The sequence below is a fragment of the Rhinoderma darwinii genome, chromosome 12 (assembly GCF_050947455.1).
Source record: "Rhinoderma darwinii isolate aRhiDar2 chromosome 12, aRhiDar2.hap1, whole genome shotgun sequence".
Taxonomy (NCBI): Eukaryota; Metazoa; Chordata; class Amphibia; order Anura; family Rhinodermatidae; genus Rhinoderma; species Rhinoderma darwinii.
Genome location: NC_134698.1, coordinates 56,566,085 through 56,591,994, shown reverse-complemented (window position 1 = coordinate 56,591,994; position 25,910 = coordinate 56,566,085). Strand labels below are relative to the sequence as shown.

The window sequence follows — 25,910 nt, the reverse complement described above, 5'->3', positions numbered from 1 at the left end:
TGAACTATTACAATATATTCTTATTTAACCCGCACGGTGTACGCCGTAAAAAACAAAAACTGTAGACGCCAGAATTGCTATTTTTTAGTCACCTCATCTCCCACAAAAAAATGGAATTAAAAAAATGATCAAAACTTTGCATGTACCCCAAAATTGTAGCAGTAAAAACTACAGCTTATCCTGCAAATAATAAGTCCTCATACCACTTAATCGACGGAAAAATAAAAAAGTTATGGCTCTCAGAATTTGACGACACCAAAAACTTTTTATTTTTTTACACTTCGTTTTTCCTTGAAAAAGTAGTAAAACATAGAAAAAACTACCGTATTTTTACGACTATAAGACGAACCTGACTATAAGACGCACCCAGGTTTTAGACAACAGAAAAACTTTAAAAAATGTATATTTTACTTCTTTTACAATGACATTTTTTTTAATCACATTTTATTTCATTCTTTTATGCTCTATGGTGACCAAAAGACGATTCTGGGGTTTTAATTTTTTTTTTACGCCGTTCACTGTGTGAATCAAGTAATGCTATATTGTAATAGTTTCAGACTTTTACGGACGCAGCGATACACATTTTTTTATTTTGACATTGTGCTTGGGGAAAAATGGGAAAATATTTTTCGTTTTTTTTTAACTTTTGCAAAAAGGTTTACACCTTTTTGTTTTTACATATTTTATTAGTTCCCCTAGGGGACTTGAACCATCATTAGAGCGCTGGTACAATACACTGCAATACATGGATGAGTTACGGAAACAGCGTAACTCGCTGGGATACGCAGTTTCCATAACTCCCATAGTAGGGAATGGCGGTTACAGAAGCAGCGTAGCATGCTACACTGTTTCCGTAACTACTATTCAGATCTATGGGAGTTACGGAAACTGCGTATCTCAGCGAGTTACGCTGTTCGCGTAACTCGACGATGTAACCAAGTAGTGACCGGAAGACCGCGGAGCCGTGTAAGATAGAACGTGGCCCCGTTCTAGAGATAGACCTCTGGGACCCGCATCTATCTGACATTTATAACATAACCTGTGGATATGTCATAAATGTCCTTCATGGAAAAACCACTGCGTGGTGTCATCTGTAGGGTGTGTGTGCGGCGCCATCTACAGGGGGTGTGTGCAGCGTCATCTACAGGCTACAAAGGGTGTGTGCGTGGCACTATCTACAGGGGGTCTGCGTGGCACTATCTACAGGGGGTCTGCGTGGCAATATCTACAGGGGGTCTGCGTGGCACTAATTTTAAAGAGGTTCTCTCATCAAGACAACCCATGTGCATATGCCTATTAGGGCACATGGACGTCTTAGTGGCGGCTTTCTATTTTTGTATATGTTTTTCCCTTCTACCTGCACAGCACTGACAGCATGGCCCCCAGAAGAGCAGGAGAAGAGCCTACTCTACCAGGAGGCCTTCCCCTTTTTATAAGAGTCTCCTGGACATTCCCAGCAGAGTTTGACTTCAACTAATGGGTACAGGGCAATGCATTGTTACAGGTCATATCATATTTCACTCTTAGGGCTTGTTCACACAGAGTTTTTTTGCAGGCAGAAGAAATCTGCGTTAGAATTTCTTCAGGAATTTTGAGGCAGACTTTGACCTGCCTGTGCTTTTTTCCCTGTGTTTTTTGCTGCATTTGTTGTGGCGTTTTTCACCGTGGGCCATTGAAAGTAAAGCAAGGACGGCGGGCAAAAAACGACATGAAAAATGCTCAGAAACGAGCGCCGTGGGGTTTTTCTGCCTCTTATTGATTGCAATGGGAGGTCAGAGGCGGAAACCATGACATGCCGCTTTTTTTCCCCGCAAGAGGCTATAAGTCGCCCCGGGGAAAAAAACACGCCTCTGCCTCCCACTGAAATCAAAGGGGGCGATTTTGTTTCTTTTTGGCACTGATTTCGATGCGGTTTCCGTGACAAAGTCAGCGCCAAAAAACAGGGCCTAAAAATAAACATTGTACTTACATGAAGAAAACGTATACCGAGGATCATAGACACAGCGGAGTTCCTGCTAGTTACTTCATCAAGCATGTACTCAGTAGGGAATTATAAGAAACATGATGATGTCACAATGTTAGTTCCAATAATCTGAATTCTACCTATAATCAAAAAGCAACCTAAATTATTGGTTGTTATGGGCAACCAGGCCACTTTTTTTGAACCAAAACTAATTATTTGTAGTAGCACTGCGGGCGAGTTTTGTTTTTTTAAATTAATTTCTAGAATGTTTTCCTTTAATGTATTGAGAGTAGGGTTCTGACGACGAATAGGTTAATACATTTTACTTTTATACTTTTCATGCTTTTACTGTATGTTTGACATAAATGTTGATTTCTATTTTTATTTAAACAACAATGTGACATGTTCCTTTTTTGTTTCCTTTTTTCATGTCAGTGGCAGCAGATACTTTACTGTGTACATGCCAGCTTCAAAATGTGTTATATTTAAAGAGTAACTACACTTTCATCAAACGTTTAAAATTACAAAGAGACATATCAAAAGTTTGGATCAGTGGGGGCCCGGGTGCTGAGACCTCCACCTTTGCTGAAACTAAGGTGTAGAAACGCTCAGCTGAGCGCATTGCATCTTTGGCTGTGATCCGCGCTCCCTGTCAGACTAAAGACGAATAACATACACAATCTGACAGAGCGCTGATCACAGCCAAAGGTGCAATGCGGTCTGCACCCTCGTTAAAGCAACGGTGGGGGTCTCGGTGCCAGGACCCCCAATGATCCACACTTTTGATATGTCTCTATGACATATCAAAAGTTTGATGAAAGTATAGTTACTCTTTAAGGGCTTATTCAGACGAACGTATAATACGTGCGTGCTACGCGCGTGATTTTCACGCGCGTCGCACGGACCTATGTTAGTCAATGGGGCCATTCAGACTGTCAGTGATTTTCACGCAGCGTATGTCCGCTGCGTAAAACTCACGACATGTCCTATATTTTAGCTGTTTTTCGCGCATCACGCACCCATTGAAGTCAATGGGTGCGTGAAAACCGCGCACTGCACACGGACGCACTTCCGTGTGCAGCGCGTGATGCGCGCTACAGTAGTCAAAACTATGAATGAAAACAGGAAAGCACCACGTGCTAAAAACGGAGTGTCATAATGATGATAATCACGCAGCCACACATCATGCTGATGACACACGGAGCTTATGCGGACCTTTTGCGCGCACAAAACGCCGCATTTTTTGCGCGCGCAAAACACACACGCTCGTGTGAATCCGGCCTAAAGGGAAGGTCCACTTTAAGCAACTTTGCAAATAGGCAATTAAAAATTTCCTACCGCTTTGTGTCTACAGCTCCTATGTGACTACATACTAATGCCTCATGCACACGGCCGTATTGGTTTTGGGGTTCTTGTAAACCCTGTGTTCGTTGCGGGCAGTTGGAACGCAAAAAACCCTTGTTGTGAATCCAGGTGTCATCGAGACTCAGGACCCACAACAATTCACCACTATTGGTGAATCCGCAAATCCGGACAGTAAAATGGCTGGTCCTGAATTTTTGCAGTTCGGATTTGCGGTCCACATACTAATCTGTTTAAGTCACAGTCATGTGCATGGGGCCATAGAAAATATTGAGTCTGCAATTTATCTGCAAAAATGCGGATACATTGTGACCGCAAAAATACGGTCATATGCATGATGCCTAAGGGTATGTTCACACGGCTTATTTTCGGCCGTTTTTCGGGCCTAAACACGTCCTATGGATCGGAAGCAGAACGCCTCCAAACATTGATTTTAATGGGAAATACAGCGTTCTATTCTGGCGGGGCGTTTTTTTACGCCTCATTTTCAAAAAGTGGCGTGTAAAAAGATGGCCGCGAAAAATAAGTGCATGTCACTTCTTGAGCAGTTTTCAGAGCCGTTTTTCATTGACTCTATAGAAAAACTTCTCCAAAAGCGTCCGTAAAAAACGCAGAGAAAAACGCGAGTGGCTTAAAAAAAAGTCTGAAAATCAGGAGCTGTTGTCCTTTGAAAACAGCTCTGTATTTTCAGACGTTTTTGATTTTGTGTGTGCACATACCCTAAGGACTTATTCAGACCAACGGGATATATGTCCGTGCATCGCACGCACGTCGCACGGACCTATATTAGTCTATGGGGCCGTGCAGACAGGTGCGTGATTTTTACGCTGCGTTAGTCCGCAGCGCAAAAGTCACGAAATGTCCGTTCTTTGGGCCTATTTCGCGCATCACGCACCCATTGAAGTCAATGGGTGCGTGAAAACCACGCATGCCACACGGAAGCACTTCCATGGGACGAGCGTGATTCGCGCAACAGCTGTGAAAAGGATGTATGAAAACAGAAAAGCACCACGTGCTTTTCTGATTACAAACATCCAAACGGAGTGTCATAATGATGGCGGCTGTGCGAAAAGCATGCAGCCGCGCATCATACGGGGATGACACACGGAACTGTTAAGTGCCTGATGCGCGCGCAAAACGCCACATGCTCGTGTGAATCCGGCCTAATACTACAAATATATCCCGTGTGTCTGATTCTGCAGTTATACTTCATTTCAACTATCCTCTAATTGGTCCTAATATACATTCAGTAGGTTAGCGAAAAAAAATGGGACAAATGAAAAGGAGTATGACTCTGGAATAAGACTACACGTAAAAAGGTTTGTTTATTGTCAGTTACCATGGAGACCCTAAGACCTGCATAGGAGCTGTAGACACGGATCAATAGGGAGTTTACAAGATGGCTGAATTTTTCATTTTAAACGCACTGGAGCAATAAAAATGAAAATTGGCTACAAAAAGTGTACAGTCTAAAAGTACATAATAGTAAAGCCGTCCGTGTGGCATCCATTGAAATATGGACCTATATAATTAAATGTAGCCGTTCACACGGCCGTTGTTTCAACAGACCATGTGAAGGGTCCGTGAAAAATAGGACATGTCATATATTGTCACGCATCCCTCCATAGACTCTAGTCTAAGGGGGATGCGTGATATTGCATCCTACAAGCTAGTTTTTTACGTCCGAGATGTTCAATGACCGTGTGAATCTAGCCTTACTGTTTTATATAGTAAAAGATGACTAAGTCTGGTTTGAAAAAACGTGTTACGCTAGTCTAAAACTGGCCTTGGTCTACCTATGAACCACGATATGACCACAACACGTGGGTTTTGGTTAAAAAAAAAAAAAAAGAAGAGGCAAGAAATATTTTTAACGAGCATTGCGGTTTTTTTCTGCCTCCCATTGCCTTTAATGGAAGGTCAGAGGTGGAAACCACTTCAAGAAAAAGCATGCCGCCCGGAAAAAACACAGCATCTGCCTCTCATTAAAATTAATGTGGGGTGATTTAGGGCGCTGACTCAGGGCTGTCAAAATCGCACCATGTCAAAATCAGTACCAAAAACACAGTGTGAACTGACCCTTAGGGTATGTTCCCACACACCGGATACACTGCAGATTTTCTGTAAAAAAACGGTTACAAATCTGTCACACAAATCCTCAGCAAATAGTGCGTTTTTGCTGCGCACATTGCTGCAGTAACGCTGCGGTTTTTACTGCAAGTTTAGTGTCAGGCATTGATAATAGCAAACTATATGTGCACCTTCGGATTTTCAGCGGTTTTCAACTGTGTTTCTGCTGCGTATTTGCTGTATAAAACTTAACTTGCGTATTTTAATGTGGAATTTATGCTCCACATTCAAGTATATGGGCCAAAAACGCAGCATCTCCGTTTAGAATACACAGCCTAAATTGACATGGCTAAGATCTGCTAAATCTCATTCTCTTTGCTGTACTGTAAATACTGCAGAATTTCCACAGCGTTTATGCTACACGGGAACCCAGCCTTGGCTCGATTTACATCTGCCTTCTATTTCCCATTGTTCTGCTCCGTCATAGGAACCGAAAAACTAGAAAAACAAAAGCGCAGGATCTGTCACATGACTGAAATCAACGGCGACCAACGGAACCCAATGACTTTAAAGAGTACCATTGGGTTACCATCATTTTTCTTGATCAAATAGCGCCACATCCTCCGACGCCGATGTGAACAGAGCCTGATTTCTGGGACCCCGCAAATCACTAGAACAGGGGCCCAGAACCCCCGTTCTGCCTCACTGCACCCTCCACAGTTAGGAACAGCTTGAATGGAGCAGAGGACGAGCATGTGCCTTGACGCTTCATTGAATCTCTAATACCAGCATGGTCTTTTGTTCTTACGATGTTCACTGTGCGCTAAAAATTACATGTTATCTTTAGTCTGCGGATCAGCATGAATACGGAGATGTCAAATTTATATCGTTTTTTTTTTATGTTTTACTACTTTTACAAAATAAAAAAAATTTGTTAAAAAAAATTGTTGTGTGTCACCATATTTTTAGATCCGTAACATTTTTAGTTCATCATCGATAGAGCTGTGTTAGGGTATGTTCACACGATAGCAGGCATTTACGGCTGAAATGACAGCCTGTTTTCAGAAGAAAACAGCTGCGTCGTTTCAGCCGTAAATGCTCCTCCTCGTAATATACGAGGCGTCTGTGACGCTCGTAAATCTTGAGCTGCTCTTCATTGAGTTCAATGAAGAACGGCTCAAATTACGTTGCAAAGAAGTGCCCTGCACTTCTTTGCCGAGGCAGTCAATTTACGCGTCGTCGTTTGACAGCTGTCAAACGACGACGCGTAAATTGCAGGTCGTCTGCACAATACGTCGGCAAACCCATTCAAATGAATGGGCAGATGTTTGCCGACGTATTGTAGCCCTATTTTCAGACGTAAAACGAGGCATAATACGCCTCGTTTACGTCTGAAAATAGGTCGTGTGAACCCAGCCTTAGGCTACATGCACACGTTGCGTATTTTGCAGTGGAAAATACGCACCAAAACCGCAGAAATACGTGCGAAATTCGCAGGCAAAAAGCGCACCAGTTAGCGCAGTTTTTTTAAAGCATTTTTCGGTGTCGTTTTTATGTTTTGATGCGTAATTTGCAGCGTTTTCATGCATGTTTTGGTGCGGTTTTCCTCTGCACTAGGCAGATAGAATTCTCAATTTTAAAATCTGCACCGCAGGACAATTTATGTCCGGGAAAATACTGCAGCGTGTAGATTTCCTGGAATCTCATTGTTTATGCTGGTACTGTATTATGTTGCAGTTTTTCCGCATGTAATAAATATCGTGTGCATTGGCCGGGTTCCCAAGGGATAGATACGCTGCATAAAAACCACGCAGTGTATCTGACCTGGAACTCGCAGTACATTCCGCCCGAAATCCGCACCATATTGTGGTGAGTTTTTTGGGACTGAATTTCCGCTACTGAAAGCAGCAGTAAAAACCGTTCATACTTACATAGGCCGTTGTTATGGCGATGTGTCCCTCCATTGCAGTCCAGTCCGGTCTCCCTGGATGACGCTTCAGCCCATGTGACCGTTGCAGTCTATGATTGGCTGTAGCGGAGGTCACATGGGACGTAAAGTCACCCCAGAAAGCCGGCCTCTGACGTCATCCAGGCCGGCCTCCTGGGATGACGTATCATATGACGGATCCCATGTCATCACCGCTGCAGCCTGTGATTGGCTGCAGCGGTCACATGGGATGCAACGTCAACCCAGGAGGCCGGACTGCAGGAAGAAGTAAGTAAGAAGTAATATTCGTTCTAAGTAAGTAATATTTTTTACATTTTTCTGTAGTTGTGATTTTTTTTGGCGTCATCACTGTGAATACGCCGCAAAAGTTGCAACACTTGGCTTTCTGTTGCGGGTTTTGCATCCCTATTGAATTCAATGTGAAAAACCTGCAACGGAAAATTAACAAAAACTCAGCATAAATGGACATGCACCGCAGGTCAATTTCTTAACATTTACACTGCGTTTTTTCCCCCGCAGCGTGGACATGAGTTTTTCGGAATCTCATCCACTTTGCTTCTACTGTAAACGCTGCGGAGTTGTATTCTTTATTGGTACCATTTTGGGGTACAAACGACATTTTGATCACTTTTTATTCAATTTTTTTGAGGAGCAAGATAACCAAAAAACTCTGACATTGTGATTTTTTTTCCTACAGTGTTTACAGTACGGGTTAAATTCTGTGATATTTTAATAGTTTGGATTTTTAAGGATGCGGCGATACCAATTACATTTTATTTTTATTTGTATTATTTTACATGAAAAATGGTAAATAGTTTATTTGTTAAAGTTATACTGTTTTTTTTTGTAATTAAAAGGGGTTATCCGGTCCCAAAAAAAATAAAAAAATAAAAAATAAAAAAGGGAAAAGGGCGTTATGTTCCCACAAACGTAGTGTAAAAAAACACTTCGTAAGAAATTAAGTGCACGTCACTTCTTGAGCCGTTTTTGGAGCCTTTTTTCATTGAGTCAATTGAAAAACAGCTCCAGAAACGGCCGTAAAAAAAGGCTGCAAAAACGCAAGTTGCTTAAAAAACAGCTGAAAATCAGAGGCTGTTTTCCCTTGAAAACAGCTTCGTATTTTCAGACGTTTTTGATTTTGTGTGTGAGGGCTGTTTTTGCAAGATGAATTATATTTTTTAAATAGCACCATTTTGGGGTACATACAACTTAATGATTCATTTTGATTAACTTTTTTTGAGGGGGGATGTAAAAAAAACATCAACCCCACCATAGTTGTTTGTGTTTTAAATTTACGCGTTCAGTGTGCGCCATAAATATCATGTTCCATTTATTCTATAGGTCAGCATGATTATGGCGGTACCAAATATGTATATATTTTTTGTGTTTTACTACTTGTGCACAATAATAGCACATTTGTTATAGTGTCGTTACGATCGCTGCGATACCATATATGTGTATTATTATTATTTTTTAAATATTTTATTTTTACTATGAACATTTTTTTTCTGTAATAAACTTTATTTAACTTTCATTAACTATTTTTTTTAAGTCTCACTAGGGGACTTCACAATGCGATCTACTGATCGCTTATATGTTTTTATGGCAGCCCCCTCCCTCTGTAGCTACTTAGGCCCCATGCACACGACCGTGCTCGTAATCACGTTCCGTGATTACGAGCACGGCCAGCCGCAGACAGTCATCCGCATTTGCGGACAGTGCTCAAATTATAAAGTATGGGAGCACGGTCCGTAAAATAAAAAAATAGGACATGTCCTAGGAAGCTTTCCACGGCATGGACCCTTTCCCGTAAATACAAGGGAAGGTGTCCATTGGCCATAGAAATGAATGGGTCTGTAATTACGGACGGACTCTACGGTTGTGCACATGGGGCCTTAAATCACGCGGTAGCTATTGCTCACGGCATCTAAGGAGTTAAACAGCTAGCCGTTAAAGCAGGATGACGGCTGTATATTACAGCCGGCATGGGCACAGCCCATGTTCGTTCTATCCATGGGGCGTATCATTACGCCCTATTGCGATCAATAGACTGCAATTAGGGCATAAAAGTACACCTGTTTACGCAAACGGGTTAAGCTGGCTGAAATCAGTTTACTATCTCGACTGAAAGGCCCAGGGAGTGCTGATGGTTGTCATGGCAGCCGGGGGGTTTTAAAAGACCCCCAGACCTGCCATATCTTTATAGCTATTAAGCCGCTCCTGAGGCACGGCCTAATATAATACCTTGGAAGAAGTTCAGAGTTTTCCTGAGGGTGCCAGCAGTGGTGTAACTACCGCGGTAGCAGCCCACGGCTCGAGGGGGCCCGGGCCACCAGCCGGCACGCCCCCCCATATACCCGTGGGCGCCGCTAGCAGCCGTCATGGCTGCTACAGTGGTAGCGCCGCTACTATGGGTCCCACGCCGCCGAGCCTCCAACAAGTATGGGCCGTGCGACGCAGGTCCACTCATGCCCGTAGGCTCGCTAGCACCGGAGGGGGCCCCGGTGCTAGCGGCAGCCAAATACATGCATATGGGGATACATATATGGGGATGTGGGCCACTATCTACAGGGGGGGTCTATATGTGGGCCACTATATACAGGGGGGTCTATATGTGGGCCACTATCTACAGGGGGGTCTATAGGTGGGGATGTGGGGCACTATCTACAGGGGGTCTATATGTGAGGAACTATATATAGGGGGAGCTATATGTTAGACACAATACAGGGGTAGGCTATATGTAGAGCACTATCTATAGGGGAGCTATTTTTAAGGCACTTTCTATAGGGGTGGGCTATATGTGGGACACTATATGCAGGGGTGGGTTACCTGTGGGGCACTAGCTACAGGGTGGCTATATGTAGGTCATTTTCTACAGGGGTGGGCTATATGTGGGACACTATATACAGGGGAGCTATATGTGAGACTATCTACAGAGGTGGGCTATACGTGGAGCACTGTCTATAGGGGAAGCTATATGTAGGGCAGCACGGTGGCTCAGTGGTTAGCACTACTGCCTTGCAGCTCTGGAGTCCTTATGTGGGCACTATCTACAGAGGGCTGTATGTGGGACATTCTCTACAGAGGGCTGTATGTGGGACACTATCTACAGGGGCTTCTATGTAGGTCACTATCTACAGAGGCTCTATGGGGGGTCACTATCTTCAGGGGGCACAGTCTTTGTGTGTGACAGTGTATGGTACTATTATAATCAAGGACACAGTCTATGGCACTATTATAGTTAGAGGTGCAGTGTATGGTGCTTTATTATATTTAGAGGTGTTGAGAATTTTAAATTCGTTTATAGGTGCAGAAATGTTTTAAAAGTGAGAAGCTGAAGGAATCTGAGCGGAAAACTGCAGAAATGTGTCATGGCCGGTAGAAATCTATCATAGATGTCTTGACCGGAGGGAGAACTTAATGTAAATGTTTATTTTGCCTCTAATCAATAATGTAGTCACTGTATGATCTGCAGCAAGATGATGGTGGTATGATTTTTTTTGTGAAACAGCATCACCCAGCATATCCTCACCATTGTTCGGGCCATGCTGGGAGCTGTAGTTTTACGCCGTACAAACCTATACGGCAGGGATGGCACTAAATTGAGCTGTATTTGTTCTGGTATTGTATATATGTACTGAGCTTGGGTCTGGTGTTGTATATATGTACTGAGCTTGGTTCTGGCACTGTATATACGTATGAGATTGGTTTTGGTGCTGTATATATGTAATGAGTTTTGTTCTGGTGCTGTATATATGTACTGAACTTGGTTCTGGGGATGTATTTATGTACTGAGGTTGTTCTGGTGCTGTATATATGTGCTGAGCTTGGTTCTAGTGCTGTATTTATGTACTGAGGTTGTTCTGGTGCTGTATTTATGTACTGAGCTTGGTTCTGGTGCTATATATATGTCAGAGCTTGGTTCTAGTGCTGAATTTATGTACTGAGCTTGGTTCTAGTGCTGTATTTATGTACTAATCTTGGTTCTGGTACTGTATTTATGTACAGAGCTTGGGTCTGGTGTTGTATATATGTACTGAGCTTGGTGCTGAAGCTGTATGTAAGTACTGAGCTTGGTTCTGGCACTGTATATACGTATGAGATTGGTTTTGGTGCTGTATATATGTAATGAGTTTGTTCTGGTGCTGTATATATGTACTGAACTTGGTTCTGGGGATGTATTTATGTACTGAGGTTGTTCTGGTGCTGTATTTATGTACTGAGCTTGGTTCTGGTGCTATATATATGTCAGAGCTTGGTTCTAGTGCTGTATTTATGTACTGAGCTTGGTTCTAGTGCTGTATATATGTGCTGAGCTTGGTTCTAGTGCTGTATTTATGTACTGAGGTTGTTCTGGTGCTGTATTTATGTACTGAGCTTGGTTCTGGCACTGTATATACATATGAAATTGGTTTTGGTGCTGTATATATGTAATGAGTTTTGTTCTGGTGCTGTATATATGTACTGAACTTGGTTCTGGGGATGTATTTATGTACTGAGCTTGGTTCTAGTGCTGTATTTATGTACTGAGGTTGTTCTGGTGCTGTATTTATGTACTGAGCTTGGTTTTGGTGCTATATATATGTCAGAGCTTGGTTCTAGTGCTGTATTTATGTACTGAGCTTGGTTCTAGTGCTGTATTTATGTACTAATCTTGGTTCTGGTACTGTATTTATGTACTGAGCTTGGTTCTAATGCTGTATATATGTCAGAGGTTGGTTCTGGATCTGTAATTATACAGGATAATTTATAATAACAAAATTGCAGGGCAGATGGAATTGTTCTCAATTCATTGTATATTTAAAGAGGCTCTGTCACCAGATTTTTCAACCCCTATCTGCTATTGCAGCAGATAGGCGCTGCAATGTAGATTACAGTAACGTTTTTATTTTTAAAAAACGAGCATTTTTGGCCAAGTTATGACCATTTTCGTATTTATGCAAATGAGGCTTGCAAAAGTACAACTGGGCGTGTTGAAAAGTAAAAGTACAACTGGGCGTGTATCTTGTGCGTACATCGGGGCGTGTTTACTACTTTTACTAGCTGGGCATTCTGATGAGAAGTATCATCCACTTCTCTTCAGAACTCCCAGCTTCTGGCAGTGCAGATCTGTGACGTCACTCACAGGTCCTGCATCGTGTCGGACGAGCGAGGACACATCGGCACCAGAGGCTACAGTTGATTCTGCAGCAGCATCAGCGTTTGCAGGTAAGTAACTACATCGACTTACCTGCAAACGCCTATGCTGCTGCAGAATCATCTGTAGCCTCTGGTGCCGACACGATGCAGGACCTGTGAGTGACGTCACAGTGCTGCACTGCCAGAAGCTGGGCGTTGTGAAGAGAAGTGGATGATACTTCTCATCAGAAAGCCCAGCTAGTAAAAGTAGTAAACACGCCCCGATGTACGCACATAATACACGCCCAGTTGTACTTTTACTGTAAACACGCCCAGTTGTACTTTTGCAAGCCTCATTTGCATAAATACAAAAATGGTCATAACTTGGCCAAAAATGCTCGTTTTTTAAAAATAAAAACGTTACTGTAATCTACATTGCAGCGCCGATCTGCTGCAATAGCAGATAGGGGTTGCAAAATCTGGTGACAGAGCCTCTTTAATGGGAATCTGTCTGGTAGTTTTAACCACTTGAACCGCCACCCTGCAGTAATACATGACCGGACAACATTTCCAAACAGTCCCTTGTATGTTTTTTCCAGATGCAGCAAAATCCTTAAAATCCACTTTTAAAACGGCAAACACTATACGCTAATTAGAGGGTCATGGGGCGGTGCCGCTATCCTGAAGAATCACATAGTCCTGCCTCCAAACCCACCTTACCATGTTTGATTGACATCCCCCTGGCTGATACAACTTTCTCGGATGCGCCATTGCCTTGTGGCACTATACACAACGTGGGGGGAGGGGCATGTGGCACTATACAAATGGGGGAGCTGTGTGGCACTATACACAAGGGGGAGCTGTGTGGCACTATACACAAGGGGGAGGGCTGTGGCTCTATCTACAGAGGTCTGTGTGTGGCGCAATCTACAGGTGTGTGTGTGTTGCACTTTCTACTAAGGGGGGCTGTGTGGCACTATATACAAGAGAGGGGGGCCTGTGTGGCACTATATACAGCGCTATATACAGTGGGGGCTTTATGGCGATATCTACAGGGGGGCTGTATGGCATTATCTACAAGGGGGAGGTGGGGGCGCTATCTACAAAAGGGGTGTGACACTGTCTATATAGCACTGTCTAGAGGGGGGCTGTATGGCACATTCTACAGGGGGCACTATTTATAAGGGGGGCTGCTTGTGGCACGGGGGGGGTCAAGAGTTTGCTATGGGGCCCTGTCTTTCCTAGGTACGCCCCTGGGTGCCAGTGATATGTGGTATTATACATGTGTACACGGGGGTGCTCGGCTCTGTTGTCCTCACATTCCCACATGCAGCAGATCTTGTATTGTGTGATCGTGTCTGCACAAAATTCCCGCCACTAGTTATGCGCATGAGCAGTCAGCTGATCCGCCTCATCTGGAGCCTGGGACACAAGCGGCGCAGAGCCGCAGCAAATTCTCGTGTCCTGGCAAAAATAAACCTCAGCTACAGCGCAACAACGCTTCATTACAGAGTCGGTCCTGTAAATACGGTACCGTGACGAATAATCCGAGCTCGTGTCGTCATATAACATGAGGGTAACCCTCGTGTGACTGTTTATATGCCTGAAGAGTGTAGTTCCCATAGTAACAGTGTCATGCACGACGCCATGTTCCGCTCTGACCGGAAACGGAAGTCGCTGATTTGTAGGTGAACTCCTACAGGTCTGGCAGGCGGGAGTGTAATCCTGAGGATAGCGGAACATCTGCGGGGACGTTTTGGTTTCAGGTGAGAGCAGCTATACGGTCATGTGTGGTAATGCAGACGCTGCTGTACGTCATGTGTGATTATACTGGCGCTTTTATATTCCCTGTATATACTCTTGTCCGCTTGGAGGAACTTTATGTATTGCTCCAGGTACGTCTCGGCTGTTTTACACGTGAGAAGTAGGTCACAGAGCCGCCATGAACTGCTTCGCTATGATCTCTGAGTCCCCCTTCCCCAGACTGTCCCCTCCTGGTTTCTTGGCTCATCATATGTTTGTTGTCTCCTCCATGCTGTTGTCCTTTTGTCAACATCAAGCTGCAATCCTCTCCTGTCTGGCAGGTTCTTATCGGTCTTGTTGCCTTTTTGGACTGCTATAATGCTGTGAATCCTACTTGTCTTCTGTGGTCCCATACTGGCTGTGTTCCGCATGTCTTTTGGGGACCCTCTAAGGCTGAGTGTCCCCCTTGTCTTCTAAGATCTCCTCCTTTAAAGGGTTTGTCCGGTTTCAGCAATTAATGTTTTGTTTTTTTTTGTATTAAGTTTATAAAATTCTCCAATATACTTTCTGTATTCTTCTGTTTTCAAAATCTCTGCTTGTTGTTATCCAGTAGGAACATTTGTTTACTTCCAGTGGATATAATTCTGTCTATGGTCATGTGATGGACGCACAGGTGCTGGAATCGTTAGAAAATCCAGCTCTGATGCACATACTGTAAGGCCGTGTTCACACAGGTCGGATACGCTGTGTAAAAGCACGCAGCATATCCGCCCTGTGCGCCGCAGGGAATAACGGGCGAAAAGGCGCACCAAACTGGGGTTTCGTTTTTCGGCCGGAATGTCCGCTGCGGAAAATGCAGCACTTAGCCGGCTTACTGGCATGACGTTTCATCCCAGGAGACCGCTGCAGCCTGTGATTGGTTGCAACGGCGGTCACAGGGGATGAAGCGTCGTCCCAAGAGATCGGCCCTCTGACGTCATACAGGCCGACCTCCTTGCTTCATCCCGTGTGACTTCTGTTACAGCCTGTGATTGGCTGCAGCAGTTACATGGGAAGAAACGTCATTCCAGGAGGCTGCGCTGGAGGGAGGAATACAGACTTCTGGGTAAGTATGAGGTTGTGTTTTTTTGCGGCAGGATCGCTGCGAACCCGCCACAATATAATGCAACAACTGCTATTTCTTGTGGGTTTTACCTCCCCATTGAATTCAATGAGGAAAACCCGCAACAAATAAGCAGCGTTTACGCAAATACAATTGACGTGTTGTGGAATAAAGTTCCGCACCGCAGGTCAATTTCTGAGCGCTTTTTCCGCTCAGTATTTACGCAGCGTGTGGATTTTTTTTATCTCCTCTGTTTTGCTGCTACTGTATTTGCTGCAGATTTTCCGCAACAAATTCAGTTGTGGAAAAACCGCAGTATTTACACAATGTGTGAACTGATCCTAACTGGTTGGAGCTATGCACCTGGCTGTCCATGACACGCAGGACCCGCTGTCACTGAACCCATCAGTCCTGTTGACTTGAGGGATTCAGGTCTCAGCGCACGATACAGCTGCTCTGTATACAGGATACAAAGCAGCTGTATCTCCAAAATGTTAAAATATGGATAAAAACGAAATAAAACACGCTGTTACACATTTTTTATTTAAAGGAAAAAACAAAAACATTTTCAAAGGTTACCTGATGAAACTTATTGACTAAGGCTACATTCACACGACAGTGAAAAAAAATGGCCATTAAAAACTTAGCAACTCAGTTTTTCATTTGCCATTTTGCATCCGTGTCCATAAATTTTAGGATGGATTTGATTTTTGAGTTTTTTTTGTCCCAACCCCCTGAAAACACCACTGTGCCCATGTAGATAGTGCCGCAATGCCCCTATAGATAGTGCCAACATAGTGCAACTGTGCCACATTGCCTACATAGTACCACAGTGTCCCCTGTAGATGCTCGGGCCGGGGATTCCATTGTTGAAAGCCCTGACTTCACTGTCCTTATGGACTGTAATGTCAAGGGCTTTCCTGGGCTCAGCGCTCAAAGTAGCAAAGTCCTCGGCCAGGATCCGTTTTTACCGGCCGTATCCATTTGCCTTTACGTTGATAGGTTACATAGTTTGTACGGTTGAAAAAAGACGGAAATGTCTATCCTAACGCTGATGTGAACACACCCTTAAAGAGGCTCTGTCACCAGATTTTGCAGCCCCTATCTGCTATTGCAGCAGATAGGCGCTGCAATGTAGATTACAGTAACGTTTTTATTTTTAAAAAACGAGCATTTTTGGCCAAGTTATGACCATTTTTGTAGTTATGCAAATGAGGCTTGCAAAAGTCCAAGTGGGTGTGTTTAAAAGTAAAAGTCCAAGTGGGCGTGTATTATGTGCGTACATCGGGGCGTTTTTACTACTATTACTAGCTGGGCGCTGTGAAGAGAAGTAACATCCTCTTCTCTTCAGAACGCCCAGCTTCTGACAGTGCAGATCTGTGACGTCACTCACAGGTCCTGCATCGTGACGGCCACATCGGCACCAGAGGCTACAGTTCATTCTGCAGCAGCATCAGCGTTTGCAGGTAAGATCGACATACTGTAAGGCCGTGTCCACATTTGACGTCTGGCTTTTGGACGCGCGACCTTGTTGCATAATGTGCTGTGCATTTCACCCCTTCTAGATTAAAATGGGTAAAATCTGCAGTAACATCCAGAACAGAATAAGTGTTGTGGAGATTTGAACATTTGCAGCAAGCTTTGATTTACGTGCAGAAAATTTTCAGCAGCATGTGAATGAGATATTTTTAAATCTTATCCATTTGCCTGCTACAATCTTCCACTGGCTTTTCCGCCCACAAATCAGGATGGAGAATCTGCAACAAATCTGCTACGTGTGCAGGATCTAGGGCCCAAGCCAATGGGAGAAAGCTGTAATATTGTGTGCCACCGCAATGCGTGTGACAGGGTTGTACAGTACGGAGCTGGGTAAGAAATTAAAAGGAAGCAGCGCTCGCCCTTCAAACTAGGGATGCATTGAAAGTTCGATACCGTTATTTAATTTATTTCGATACTTGCTGTGCGGCCGCACAGCTCAGTATTGTAACACATGAATGTATGAGAGCGGGGCTGCGGCTGTGTGATACAGTCACTGATAACAAGTGTGCGCCATCAGGATGTTGCGATGCGGCCGGCGCTGCACTAATGAGCGGCGGCACTGAAAACAGAACATGGGTTAACCCCTTCCCGACATCCGCCGTATATATACGGCGCACGCCGGGTGGGGGAATATGGAGCGGGCTCATGGGCTGAGTCCGCTCCATAGAGCGAGTGTGTCGGCTGTGTGTTACAGCCGACACTTCCGGGTTACGTTAAATGCCGCGTTCAATAGAGATCGCGGTATTTAAATTACTAAAAACAGGGGGGCGACCCCCTGTAACGTCTCAACGGCCCCCCCGCGGCGAGATCGGGGGGAGCCGTTGGTTCACACGGCTGCCTGGGGGTCTGACGAAGTCCCCCAGGTCCGCCATCTTGGTACTCCTATGAAGCTCTGCCTCCGGCAGGGCTTCATACGAGACTGGCAGAATCACGATATACTGCAATACATTAGTATTGCAGTATATCGTGCAAGCGATCTAACGATCGCTGGTTGAAGTCCCCGAGGGGGACTAATAAAAAATGTAAAAATTAGTTAAATAAAGTTGTTTTTTTTTTGTGTAAAAAAAATAAAAAATATTAAAAGTTCAAAAAACCCCCATTTTCCCCCTAGAGCATAGTAAAAAATTAAATAAATAAACATAATTGGTATCGCCGCGTCCGTAAAAGTCTGAACTATCACAATATATCACTATTTAACCCGCACGGTGAAAAAAAAAAAATTGTGAAAGACAGAATCTCAGATTTTTTGTTCACCTAATCTCCCACAAAAAATGAAATAAAAAGTGATGAAACCGTCACATTTACACCAAAATGATATTATTAAAAACTACAGCTTATCCCGCAAAAAATAAGCCCTCATACCACTTAATCGACGGAAAAATAAAGACGTTACGGCTCTCGGAATTTGGCGAAACAAAATACATTTTTTTTTTTTACACTTAGGTTTTTACTTGTAAAATATAGAAAAACCTACACATATTTGGTATCGGCGTAATCGTATTGACCCATAGAATAAAATGAATATGTTGTTTTAATTGTACAGTGAATTCCGTAAAAATGGCGCGCAAAAAACCATGGCGGAATCGCAGTTTTCCAGTTTCCTAGTACATTATACGGCAAAATAAATGGTGCTACGAAAAACTACAACTTGTCCCACAAAAATCAAGCCCTCATAGTACTATATCGACGGAGAAATAAAGGCGTTATGGCCTTTGGAAGGTGGGGAGGGAAAAACTTAAATGAAAATCCGAAAAAGGGCTGCGGCGTGAAAGGGTTAATTACTATTAATGTGAGGCACGTGGAGTTTAAATTCATCATCGCGCCTCACATCAGAAAATGGAAGAACTTCTTTTACTTTTTATTTTTATTACTGTTGGCAAAGTATCGAAATCGCAATACTAAACGAAGTATCGGTATCGAAGTCCAAATTCTGGTATCGTGACATCCCTACTTCAAACAGCTATGTGACGGGGGTGCTGAGAGTCAGACCCTTATAATCAGATGTTTAATTTTTTTTCTCCGGACAACTCTTTAATATATTTGTGTAATTTACCTTGTTTGTCTGGGCGTGTATTATGTGCGTACATCTGGGAGTTTTTACTTCTTTTACTAGCTGGGCGTTGTGAATAGAAGTGTATGATGCTGACGAATCAGTATCATCCACTTCTCTTCACAACGCCCAGCTTCTGGCAGTGCACAGACACAGCGTGTTCTCGAGAGATCACGCTGTGACGTCACTTCCTGCCCCAGGTCCTGCATTGTGTCGGACGAGCGAGGACACATCGGCACCAGAGGCTACAGTTGATTCTGCAGCAGCATCGGCGTTTGCAGGTAAGTCGATGTAGCTACTTACCTGCAAATGCTGATGCTGCTGCAGAATCAACTGTAGCCTCTGGTGCCGATGTGGCCGACACGATGCAGGACGTGGGGCAGGAAGTGAGTGACGGGGCAGGAAGTGAGTGACGTCACAGCGTGATCTCTCGAGAACACGCTGTGTCTGCACTGCCAGAAGCTGGGCGTTGTGAAGAGAAGTGGATGATACGGATTCGTCAGCATCATACACTTCTATTCACAACGCCCAGCTAGTAAAAGAAGTAAAAACGCCCAGATGTATGCACATAATACACATAATACACGCCCACTTGTACATAACTTTAAACACGCCCCGATGTACGCACATAATACACGCCCAGTTGGACTTTTACTTTAAACACGCCCAGTTGTACTTTTGCAAGCCTCATTTACATAAATACAAAAATGGTCATAACTTGGCCAAAAATGCTCGTTTTAAAAAAAAAAACAAAAAAACGTTACTCTTATCTACATTGCAGCGCCGATCTGCTGCAATAGGAGATAGGGGTTGCAAAATCTGGTGACAGCCTCTTTAATCAGGAAGTGCTGCACAATATTGTTGAAGGGAACATTTTAAGGGTAAGTTCACACACAGCAGAAATACTGCGGATTTTGCGCAACGTATTTAGTTGCGGAAAATCCGCAGCATAATACAGTAGTAGCAGATAAGATGTGAACAAATCTCATCCACACACTGCGTACATAAGTGCAAACAACACTCAGAAATTGACATGCGGTGTTTTGTTTTTTTTAATCTGCAGCATGTCCATTGTATTTGAGTAATCGCTGCTTTTTTGTTGCAGATTCTTCCCATTGAAATTAATGCGGAGGTAAAACCCGCAACAAATAGCAGATGTTTTGGTTTTTGCAGAGGAGAATCTGCGATTCTGCCAAAAAAATCGCAACTCGGGGGAAAAAAATATCATATACTTACAAAGAATTCTGTGCTTCTTCGTCCAGGCCGGCCTCCTGGGTGGACTTAAGTATTCCTGTTTTAGTTTTTTTCCGCCTCTGTTTTCCGCAATGGACATTGTGGCTGAAAAAATGCACCACGATTTGAGGCATTTTTTCGTCTGGAATTCCCTGCGGTTGCCAGGGCGGAGACTCTCTGTACCTTTAGACAGCGTATCTGCCCTGTGTGAACTAATTGTATGGCCCATTGCACACTGGGTGGAAACGCTGTGGTCCCAGCCAGGTCATCCACATACTGGCCATTCTCATTATACCATTAGACTAGTTAAAGCCCTATGATGTCCTAGAGACCCTGTTTTGGGACCCTCGCTGCAAAGAGTTCTCTCGCTCTGAAGGACTAGGTGCAACGATGTACTGACTCCATGGGTTTCTATGTAATGCTATGTTGCACATATAAGAATATACTGTAAATTTGTAACAAGTGCGAGTCTCACCTCTGGGACCCTCAATTATCATGCAAACGGGGCACATCACCCCATTTAGCGATTTGCAGCAGCCGCTTTCCCTTTTGAATTTAGTGGAGAAGTTACTGTGCGATTTCTGCATGACTCATTTTGTAGCTCCTATAGACTTCAATGCAGAGGGTTGCACACAAACACAGTGACCTCTCCTTTGAAGTTACTGGGGAAAACGGCCCCTGTAAATCGGGCCATGGGACCCCCCTTCTCCATTTCTGGGGCCCTCATCCATCACGCATTTATGGCACATCCTGTCAATCCGTCATAAATGTGTATGATGAAAATATCGATTAGATAGCAGTAGGTTATGATACAAACATTGCTGAGCGAAACACAGGACTGCAGCAGCGGACTAGACCAGTCGGGGTTTACATTTGGCAGTACTGTTTAAAATGTTTTTATAAAAAGTCCAAAAAAATAAATAGCTTTTAGCATATATGTGCTTTATATGTTTTTGTTTTACTTTTGCAGCCTGCTTCGCCTTTCAATTCAGTTGGGGTTGCAGGATCCTGACTTATCCCAGGTAAACCTATGCCAAAAAACATTTTCCACCTTTTATATGTCAACTATGCAGACAACTAACCATGCCGCCCGCATGACTCATTCCGCCATCTCCGGGCTTTAGTTACAAGGGCATCAGCAGGTTATTCCTTTCAACCCCCTTCCCGACGTATGATGTTTACTTAGGGCATAGCTGGGTAGAGGGAGTATGGAGCAGGCTCACGGGCTGAGCCCGCTCCATACAATGCATGTGTCGGCTGTACAAAACAGCCGACACTTTAGCGGGAACCTGCACGTTTAACCCCTTAGGGCATGACCACACGTGGCGGATTTCCTCCGCAACTGTCCGCATCAATGCCGCACAGAATCTGCGTTGCAGATTCTGCTGCGGATCTGCACAAAATGTGCCGAAAATTGATGCGGACTGGCCGCTGCGGACTGCAGGAAAAGTGCTTCCCTTCTCCCTATTCAGTGCAGGATAGAGAGAAGGGACAGCACTTTCCCTAGTGAAAGTCAAAGAAATTCATACTTACCGCCCGTTGTCTTGGTGACGCGTCCCTCTTTCGGCATCCAGCCCGACCTCCCTGGATGACGCTCCAGTCCATGTGACCGCTGCAGCCTGTGCTTGGCCTGTGATTGGCTGCAGCCGTCACTTAGACTGAAACGTCATCCTGGGAGGCCGGACTGGAGACAGACGCAGGGAGTTCTCGGTAAGTATGAACTTATCTATTTTTTTACAGATACATGTATATTGAGATCGGTAGTCACTGTCCCGGGTGCAGAAACAGTTACTGCCGATCGCGTAACTCTTTCAGCACCCTGGACAGTGACTATTTACAGACGTCTCCTAGCAACGCTCCCGTCATTGCGGGAGCCCCATTGACTTCCTCAGTCTGGCTGTAGACCTAGAAATACATAGGTCCAGCCAGAATGAAGAAATGTCATGGTAGTAAAAACAATACGCTCCGCAGCACACATAAGATCTGCGGACTTCATTGCGGAATTTTGACTCTCCATTGAAGTCAATGGAGAAATTCCGCCATGAGTCCGCCACTGCTCCGCAACAGACAGAGCATGCTGCGGACACCAAATTCCGCTCCGCAGCCTATGCTCCGCAGCGGAATTTTACGCCTAGTCTAAACGAACACTGCTAAATTAAAGTGTAAGTCAATGGACAAACGGCACCGCTGCGGATTAACGCTGCGGAGTGTCCGCAGCGGAATTTCAGTGAAATTCCGCCACGTGTGAACCCGCCCTTAGATTCCGTGGCCAAAAGCGACCGTGGCATCTAAGCTGTTTGAAAGAGAGGAGGCAGCCACCACTTACAGCCCATTGGCCCCTGCTCCAGTAGAGCTTAAAGAGGCTCTGTCACCAGATTTTGCAACCCCTATCTCCTATTGCAGCAGATCGGCGCTGCAATGTAGATAAGAGTAAAGTTTTTTTTTTTTTTTAAAACAAGCATTTTTGGCCAAGTTATGACCATTTTTATATTTATGCAAATGAGGCTTTCTAAAGTACAAGTGGGCGTGTATTATGTATGTACATCTGGGCGTTTTTACTTCTTTTACTAGCTGGGCGTTGTGAATAGAAGTGTATGATGCTGATGAATCAGCATCATCCACTTCTCTTCGTTACCACCCAGCTTCTGGCAGTGCACAGACACACAGCGTGTTCTCGAGAGATCACGCTGTGACGTCACTCACTTCCTGCCCCAGGTCCTGCATTGTGTCGGACGAGCGAGGACACATCGGCACCAGAAACTACAGTTGATTCTGCAGCAGCATCGGCGTTTGCAGGTAAGTCGATGTAGCTACTTACCTGCAAACGCTGATGCTGCTGCAGAATCAACTGTAGCCTCTGGTGCCGATGTGTCCTCGCTCGTCCGACACGATGCAGGACCTGGGGCAGGAAGTGAGTAACGTCACAGCGTGATCTCTCAAGAACACGCTGTGTGTCTGTGCACTGCCAGAAGCTGGGTGGTAACGAAGAGAAGTGGATGATGCTGATTCGTTAGCATCATACACTCCCATTCCTAACGCCCAGCTAGTAAAAGAAGTAAAAACGCCCAGATGTACATACACAATACACGCCCAGTTGTACTTTTACTTTAAACACACCCAGTTGTACTTTAGAAAGCCTCATTTGCATAAATATAAAAATGGTCATAACTTGGCCAAAAATGCTCGTTTTAAAAAAAACAAAAAAACTTTACTCTTATCTACATTGCAGCGCCGATCTGCTGCAATAGGAGATAGGGGTTGCAAAATCTGGTGACAGAGCCTCTTTAATAGTATACTGTCAGAATCACAATATACTTCAATACGTTAGTATTGCTGTAGATCGTGTAATCAATCCAACGATCGCTGGTTCAAGTTCAATAGGGGGACTAATAAATAAAGAAGAGTAAAAATAAAAAACCGTTTTCCTCCTAAAGCATTGTAAAAAAAACAAACAATTGGTATTGCCGCATCCGAAAAAGTCTGCGCTATTAGGGTATGTTCACATGGGCTATTTTCAGCCTTTTTTCGGGCCGTAAACGGCTCAAAAATCGGAAGCAGAACGCCTACAAACATTTGCCCGTTAATTTCAATGGAAAATATGGCATTCTGTTCTGATGGGACGTTTTTTTTACACCTCATTTTCAAAAGATGCCCCGTAAAAAGAAGTGCACGTCACTTCTTGAGCCGTTTTTCATTGACTCAATAGATAAACCGCTCCAAAAACAGCCATGAAAAACGCTAGTTTGATTAAAAAACGGCCAAAAAACAGGAGCTGTTTTCCCTTGAAAACAGCTCCGTTTTTTCAGTCGTATTTAGTTAACCGTGTGAGCATACCCTCACAAAGCAACGCTATTTAACCCGGTCAAAGCAATAAAAGAAATAGAACCGCCAGAAACGCTGTTTTTTGGTTACCTCATCTCCCACAAGAAAATGGAATAAAAACTGATAAACTCGCATATACCCCAAAATGGAACCAATAGAAACTACAGCTCGTCCCTCAAATAATAAGCCCTCATATCGCTCCATCGACGGAAAATAAAGTTACGGTTCTCAAAGTGGCGACGCATAGCTGATTTTATTTTTAGCAATTACTACTTTTACAAAGAAAATAGTAAAATATAATTAATTTTTTTTATAAATTTGGTATCTCCATAATCGTATTGACCCGCAGAACAAAGTTAACATGTTGTTTTTTACCGCACGGTGAACGCTGCAAAAACAAAACTCAAAAAACAATTGAGGAATCGTATCTTTCCCCATTCCACACCAGTACATTATATGGTACAATAAATGGTGTCATGAAAAATTACAACTCGTTCCCCAAAAATCAAGCCCTCATACGGCTTTATCGACAGAAAAATATATAAATTATGGATTTTGGAAGGTGGGAAGGAAAAAACAAAAATTGAAAATCCGAAAAATGACTGTGGTGGGAAGGGGTTAAGGAGATCTGTCAGAAGAAATTCATAAAGAGCCCTTTTCATAGGAACAAGAACGATTTCCCTCAAAACCTTTTAGATTACATCCAGACAGTGGGAAAAAAATCGGTTGTGTATCGAATTGTAAATTGCTGCGTATTTGCTCTGCAAAATCCATACAACAAATCCACTACGTGTGGACCAGGCCTTACTCTTCTGGCCTTCACTCAAATCTGTGAAAACTTTAAAATGCATTGTGGGGGCCCAACCTAATGGTTCAGCCCCTCATGGAGCTCCCCTCCGCTCTATAGCCCTTTTTACTTGAAGTAACCGGTTTCAGTGTATCTTGCTTGGGTGGCCACCACATAAATCGTTGGGCTATTTGATCAGATTTTGAATGCATCTCCTACTTCTCGTGAGGTCACCAGTGTAATTCCTTGGCAGAGAAATTTGTGAGCAGTGAAAGTCTTGAGATTTTAGGAACAACTGCTCCTCTGAGTCTGTGGCACTGACTTGTTCCTTTCAGCTGTCGCTTTATATAGTTAGAACGTTACAGGCATAGATCTATGGGAAAAAATAGCTTTGACATTAGGTCTTTTTTGCATGCTGAGCCTCTAGGAATGAATTGTGGGAGTAAATACCAAATTATGTGACTGCTGTGCAGAATTAGTTATTAGAATAAGCGTATATTTATGGGAGTAACAAAATTACAATTACATGGTTACTAAAATGAATAAAAAAAAAGTAACAAAATAACTCCTGTAATTACACCCGAAGGGCTCATTCAAACGACTGTGTTCCTCGTCCTTGTGCTGTCTGTTGAAATAACACAGCATATGGACCCATTCATTGCAATGGGGCTATTCAGACATGCGTGTGTTTTCGTGCATCTAGTTTCCTTTATCTGAAACTCCCTGCATGTCCTATATTGGTGTGTTTTTGCGCACCTAGTCGCCCATTGAAGTCTATGGGTGCGTGAAAACCAAGAACAGCACACAAACAACATCCGAGTGCTGGCCGTGTTTCACGCATCATTTACAAAGAAATGCAGGGATTAAAAGTGCTTGCAAGGGCGTGAAAAGTGCATGCCACATCAAAACACACTGATGCCAATCACACTGATGCCACACGGACGTGAAATGTAGGGAAAATGCGGCGTTTTTTACACACTCAAATCGGACACGCTCGTCTGAATGTAGCCTAACCGGACTTGCTCGTCACTTAGCTATTCATACAAAGCCCTACAACTTGGTACATACACAGCATCGGATCTAAAGTTTGGTCAGTGTAAAGAAAAAAATCTGATTTTGATCCTGCGCTTTACTAGCACTGTGGCCACTTTGTTCTGGAGACATTTCTGTTGT

The 25,910-nt window shown here is 43.8% G+C and overlaps 1 protein-coding gene and 1 long non-coding RNA gene across 4 annotated transcripts in view; one reads left to right on the top strand and one right to left on the bottom strand.

Annotated features, from left to right (window-relative positions):
- Positions 1-14,103, bottom strand: part of LOC142664551 (uncharacterized) — a 186,220-nt gene extending 172,117 nt beyond the window's left edge. For both annotated transcript variants that reach the window (XR_012851314.1, XR_012851313.1), the window contains exon 1: positions 13,996-14,103. This is a non-coding gene — a long non-coding RNA (uncharacterized LOC142664551). The remainder of the gene's footprint in view (positions 1-13,995) is intronic.
- ZNF106 (zinc finger protein 106) overlaps positions 13,864-25,910 on the top strand; it is a 70,508-nt gene continuing 58,461 nt past the window's right edge. Inside the window, exons 1-2 of one of the 2 annotated variants that reach the window (XM_075843707.1) lie at positions 13,864-14,227; positions 21,099-21,150. The gene's annotated coding sequence lies outside the window, so the exon portion shown is untranslated. The remainder of the gene's footprint in view (positions 14,228-21,098; positions 21,151-25,910) is intronic. The other variant, XM_075843708.1, reaches the window with a different exon arrangement.